This window comes from Myotis nattereri, assembly GCF_964212035.1.
Source record: "Myotis nattereri genome assembly, chromosome: 16".
Taxonomy (NCBI): Eukaryota; Metazoa; Chordata; class Mammalia; order Chiroptera; family Vespertilionidae; genus Myotis; species Myotis nattereri.
In genome coordinates, this window is record NC_138091.1 from 14,469,996 (window position 1) to 14,476,668 (window position 6,673).

Here is a 6,673-nt window from a genome sequence, read left to right on the forward strand (position 1 = left end):
ATAGTTGTGAAGTTCCCTTCTTTATCTGGTTCTAGAAGATTGGAGATGACCAGTCTGACTCCAGGAGAATGATAGGCCCAGGAGGTCTCCTCGGCACCCAGCAGCGAGTTCAGCACCTGCTGGATGTGTCATTTATAGAGAGGAGGCCATAATGAGGTCAGACTTGCCTATCAATGACTTCAGATAATTCTGTCTCAAAGACCACTTTGTGCTTGACTTGCTTTCAATACTCCAGGGCAATGCTGTGACTAAAGCTGGGGTGTCCTCCTGGGGGTGCTGTCCCTGAAAGGGAATCACAGCAGTGAGAGCGAGTCTGGCCCAGGCCTAAGGCCGTGCCATGCGCTGGAGTCCTCAGAGCCTCCCAGGACTTCCTGGCGCTGCGCTCTGTGGAAAGGGCAGGATGGAGAAAGCAAGCGGGGCTTCTCCTTACAGAGCTTTCCAATTGGTGAAAGAGGAATGGAAGAACTAGGATATCATCATTTTTATGTGACTCACAAATCCCAAATGAATGATGACTACTAGTATCACCAAAATATAGACAACCAGACATTATATGCCTCATGATAGGAGTGCATGCCATGGCCTGGGGAGAATTCTTGCCCCACAATCTAACTTGTGTCTGACCCAAATTAGATGTCATCACCAACTTACAGGAAATGCAGGGGATCCAAGACACAACCAATAAACTCAGGCTGTGGGGAACTCAACGACAAACCATCTAGTTTTTTCAGTAAATAAATTGCAAGGAAAAGATATACAAGGAATAGAAGGAGGAACTATAGATTATAGATTAAAATAGATTTAATGGACCTATCCACCAATTGCAGTGCATGGATCTTGTTAGGACACACACACACACACACACACACATACACACACCTCAATTGGTGGAATTTGGAAATTGACTGAATATTTCAAGATGATATGGCATTATCATTTATTTCCAAGGTGTAATGTGATATTGTGATTATGTTTTCTAAGATAGTCCTTATTTTTTTTTTATATTTTATTGATTTTTTACAGAGAGGAAGGGAGAGAGATAGAGAGTTAGAAACATCGATGAGAGAGAAACATCGATCAGCTGCCTCCTGCACATCTCCTACTGGGGATGTGCCCGCAACCCAGGTACATGCCCTTGACCGGAATCGAACCTGGGACCTTTTCAGTCCGCAAGCCGACGCTCTATCCACTGAGCCAAACCGGTTTCGGCAGATAGTCCTTATTTTTTAAAAATATGTACTAAAATACAGATAAGAAAGGAAGTGAGAGAGAGAAAGGAGGGAGGAGGGTGGGCCATCTTTGAAGTGAACTTGTGTTATAGAATTTCTGACGTAGAGAATTGAGAAGAGAGGCCCCTGGTACATTTTACACAAAACCGGGCCACAAACTTGAAAACCTCTGAGGCGTAAGACCTGACACGCCCACTCATGGGCCCAGCATCAAAGGCGAGGAGTTGGGGTCTGAAAGCTACCCATGACCATCTCTGTGAGTCTGATTTTGGGAAGGATATAAATGGAAAAATTCATTTTCTAAGAGTTAGTATTATGACGACCTCCGCCAGAGTTCATTTCTTCCATAAAGCAAAGGATGCCGGGACTGTAGAAAACACAGCCCTGTTTCAGAGGAGAGAAAAGTGAAAGCACGAATCTCATTCCAAAGAAGGACCCGCTGGGCCGCCCCGCAGCAGAGGGAGCCTTGTCCTGGACGGAGAGGATGAGCTCAGCCACTATTTACTGAACTCTTAGCCCGGTTCTCGGCATGTCCTGCCTCACGTCACTGGTGTAACAGCTCAGCGATGACACCATGGATCTATCACTCTGCTTTCCAGCCGAGAAGAAACCAGAGCACAGTGTAACTTGCTCAAGGCCAAAGTGGTAGAGCTGGGACTCCCTCTAGATGCCACAACTCCTTCCCATTACAAGGCGCTGCCCACCACGCAGCTGTGGGACACGTGAGAAACGCCCTGAGGAGTGGAGCAAGGGGCCAAGGTGTGTTACCACTGATAAGGCACAAAGCACAGGGTTTTTTGTCTTTTGACTGTTGACTGTGTTACTTTCCTCCAGGCATTCCACTCTAACCCTTCTCTTGCCCAGGGCTCAGCCTGCCTGTCTTCTGAGAGTGCCCCTCAGGACATTGGATCTCTCACAGGAGCCTGGTGATCTTCACTCATTGGTGCTTCTACTGGTTCTTTTGCAAAGGAGCCCATGCATAGGAGGCCCCAAAGGGCGAAAGGTCCCCCCTCTCCCAGCTAACTTCTTTGGGTGGAAGTTAAGTAAAGGGCCATTTTAAATTACTTTTTCTAAAAGGACTCACATTTCCCCTTTATTATTATTATTATTATTATTATTTTATTTTCCCCACTGTAATCCTTATTTTACCCAGAAATCCCTGACTTTCTGAATTCTTTACTGTGACCCAAATCTCTTAGCTATAGATTTCCATTTGTATTATTTTAATAATTTATTAATTACACAAGAAATACATGCTCAAGCACAGGATTAACCGCCACCTGTCAACTATAAAAGGGTGGCCAGCTAGGAGGGTAGGCTCCTTCCTTATTGGGAACAGATGGATCTTGACTGACGATTGGCAGGTGGCCCCTTCTTAAGGACATTGAGGGACGCAGGTCTATAAGAGGAACATGCCCTTAGAGGGGCACAGGCTGCCACCAGCTGGGGCGGGGGGGGGGGGGGAGCCCCGCCTTTCTCCACGCCTGGGTCACGGTGACAGCTGAGAGCTTTAATAGAGCGAAGGGCCTTGGAATGTGGGCTGAGGAAGTCGCCCAGAACACGGAGTCTATTTCCACCCGGCCAGTAATCCCACCGCTAAAAACAGTGAGGCTGAGAGGCCCTGCGGCTGCTTGCTGGAGCCCCGCTGGCGATCCGGTTACCCCCAGACATTCCAGAGGCGCTCAGGGCCCGGCAGCAGCCCCCGGGAGCGGGGCCCAGATGGCGCTGGGTATTTTTAGCTAAGATGTTTCAGCCTTTCCATGGCAGTGAGCAAGGAGCCCCGGTGCCTGGGCATGGGGGGCCTTCTCCATGTTCTCCCTCCTTCAGGAGCCTCGCAGAGATGTGGGGAGCAGGTAATAGGCACCCCAGGCCACCTTGGTCAAGTACGCTGACACCAGCTTGCTGAGAGAAGGGGCAGCTTCGGTAAAGAACATGGACTGCTGTCACCAGCAATACAACTAAATGAGACTGAATGTGAAGCTCGAGGACAGTGAAGGAAATGTAAATCATAATGATGAAAAACAGAGTCGTGGGAAACTGAGGAATGGGATGGGTGACATGCTTTTATAGCGCGAGACCAAAAGAAAGGCGATTCCTCTAGCAATGAGCACAGTGGTGTGTACACAGCAGGTGCTCAATGAGTGCTTGAACTGGGTTCCTAGGAGAAAAAGTGAAGTGGTGGGGGAACCAGGTGCCCTGGAATAAAGCACATGCTTTCTATGCTGATTTTCTGCTCCGCGCAGCCTATATAATAAAAGGCTAATATGCAAATCGACCAGTGGAACGACTAGTTGCTATGATGTGCACTGACCACCAGGGGGCAGACACTCAATGTGGGAACTGCCCCCTGGTGGTCAGTGCGCTCCCACAGCCAACCTCCTATGGCCGGCCAACCTTCCGTGGTTCTTCCCCCCTGGCCAGCCAGCCCAGATTGCCCCGCTCAGGACTGGGCGAGACGGCCCTCATCAGCCCTGATTGTTGGCCAGGCCAAGGAACCCCACCCATGCACAAATTCATGCACCGGGTCTCTAGTCAGTGATAAAAACCCTAATAAGCCAGAAGCCGTTCTTCACAAATCTGTGAGCAATCCCAGCCATGAACTTGATTTTCTTGGCTTTCTGAAGCAACGGGTGTGGGCACAGCTGTTCACAATCCCCGGGCTGATAAGCCTGAGGAGGGCATCAGGTATCAGAGGAGGCCCGAGGGGACAAGGTGCTGCCCTGTGGAGCAGGAGCCTACCAGCTGCTGTGCCCAGCACCAAAGCCCCCACTGGCCCCAGGCTTTGCTGCCTGGAACTCCAGGTCTGGTTTCTTTACACATTTACTGGCTCACCTATCATTTACCGACTGCCTACTACGTGCCTGAGAACAGGAAGCAGAAGTCCTCAAGAAAGCTAGAGCCGGAAAAGGGAGACGATGCCTGGTTTGAAGTGTCAAGGCTGGGAGTGGAGAGGGCAGGTGGGTGGGTGGAGGGACAGACCTTTCCAAAAAGTGCTCATCCTCAGTCCCACCCAAGATTAGCATCACAGCAGCTGCTCCTATTTGGGGCCTGAGTCTCTGACCTGTGGGCAGCAGGTGCAGACCTGAAGAACAAGGCACAACATGTGGGTGCTGGGTATGCGGGCATCCTGGCATCATTCCTGGGGGCAAAAACCAGCCTTTTACAGAATGGTTCTCAGCCAGAAACATAACATTTCCTTCTTCTTTGCTTCCCTGTGGCCATCTGACCCGTCTCCTCTGCACCCCAGGCTGCTGGTGTGGGATGGGAGCCCCTCTCTGGGTTACAGAAGGCAGGGGACATGTTCTGCTCACAGCTCACATTCTGCTCCAGGAGAAGCCTGGAGCAGAGCACAGTTGGGGAGGCAGAGAGAGGCTGCCCCGTGTCTCAGAACCCACCTTAGCGTCCGTGCCTGGCTGTGCTGGGGCCAGACACCGCTGGAGGCCCTCCTCTGAACTACAGTATCTACCACCAGGCCACAGGTCCCTGAGGCAGTGAAGGCCACCGCCTTCACACGTGATGATCCCTGTTGGAAAGTGGATCAAAGGACACAAGTTTTTACTTTTGAAGTGACTTGCTTTCAGTTCCACAGCAAATCCAGACCATAGCAGGGTTTTATGTGTAGTGTAATCATGTAATCAGTGATCTATACATACACACTGATTACATTTGGTGTGGCCACAATTAGTCTCCCATGGCCAAGGGGGCTCGTGCTCACCTTTAAAAATATATTCTTATTGATTTCAGAGAGGAAGGGAGAGGGAGAGAGAGAGAGAAACATCAATGATGAGAGAGAATCATGGATCAGCTGCCTCCTGTACGCCCCCTACTGGGGACCGAGCCTGCAACCTGGGCATGTGCCCTGACTGGGAATCGAACCTCGACCTCCTGGTTCATAGGTTGACGCTCACTGAGCCACGCAGGCAGGGCTTGCTCTCCCCTTTTGAGAGGTTCCCTGAGACAAGGCTGAGTAAGAGCCATTCCCGTTGGGAAGACCAGCACTTCTGCTGGGACCTCGGCAGGTTCTGCTGCAGCCAGAGGGAGCCTTACAGACGTGGCTCAGCCCGTTCCTCCCCTTCCTCCGCGTTCCTCCCTGGGAAGGAGTCAGGGCAGTACCGGCCAGGCTGCCCCAAACCCGGATCAGTCCTTTTACTAATGAGGGAGCCCGCACTTCTGAGCCCCAAACAGCTCCCCAGGCCGGTTTCCCATCCTGACTCTGACCCCAGAGCCACTCTGCCGCCTGAGAGTGAGTGCTGCCTCCTGGGCTCCCCGTCCTCCTTCCCTGAAGTTCTGTGCCTGGGAGCCTGAGAGCCTGTTGCTTTGGTTCTGTTACCCGGAACCTGGGGTTGAAATGGAGGCGGGCCTTTTTCCTGGCGTGAGCCGTGTCTGTAAGGGACGATTTACAGCGGCCCCAAGATGAAAGGTGGTTTGAAGGATGGCCGTTACTCCACGGCACAAGGAAGAGGCCGGTTCCGCAGGGGCCCTCCTCCCTCTCAGGGCCTCGTTGGAGCCGCTGTGGACTTGCAGGCTGGTGACATGAAGGGGGACCCACATGGCCCACAAGCCCTTGGGCCAGAAGAGTGTGCAGGATCAAGGCAGCCGACGTCACCGCCGAATCCGTTCAGATTAGTCCTCAGTTCTGTTCAAAACACCCAGGGACCTACCGGGGCTCTGTCCGGGCACCGCCAGCGCCTCTGCCCCAGTGAGCACTCCCGCCTCAGTGACACCGGCAAGCCTGGCTGTTGTCTGCTCCCCCACCCCTGCCACCTCCGCCAGGGCCACCTCCACTTACTGAAATCCGAATGCACCGCGGTCAGGCGCTGAACCAGCATCTGCACACTAGGTACTGAGATGCTGGTTTTTAACAGGCCCCAGAACCCCCGGGAAGGTTCCTTAGTACTCTTATCGCTGCCCCCCCCCCCCCACTTTCTGATGCTCAGGTTTGGAGTAAACCCCAAGACTTTACATTCCCAACAAGCTCCCAGGTCCCGCTGCTGCTGGCCGGGGAACCCACTTTGAGAATCACGGCCTTGGATAATTTCTCAGAATCTTTCTAGTTCTAAGAGCCTTTTTTTTTTTCTTTCTTTAATTCTTTGACTGAAGCCTTTGATGTGTTTCCTTGTTAATCTCCTTGGACACTCACAAACCCCTATTCACCCACCCAAGGGTCCAATATTCTATGAATTAATTAGCAGCATATTATTTATATGCTAAGTTCTTTGACACGGATTGTTTGTTCTAAAAGTTTCAAGAACACGCCGAAACCGGTTTGGCTCAGTGGATAGAGCATCGGCCTGCGGACTGAAAGGTCCCAGGTTCGATTCCGGTCAAGGGCATGTACCTGGGTTGCGAGCACATCCCCAGTGGGAGATGTGCAGGAGGCAGCTGATTGATGTTTCTCTCTCATCAATGTTTCTATCTCTCTCCCTTCCTCTCTGTAAAAAATC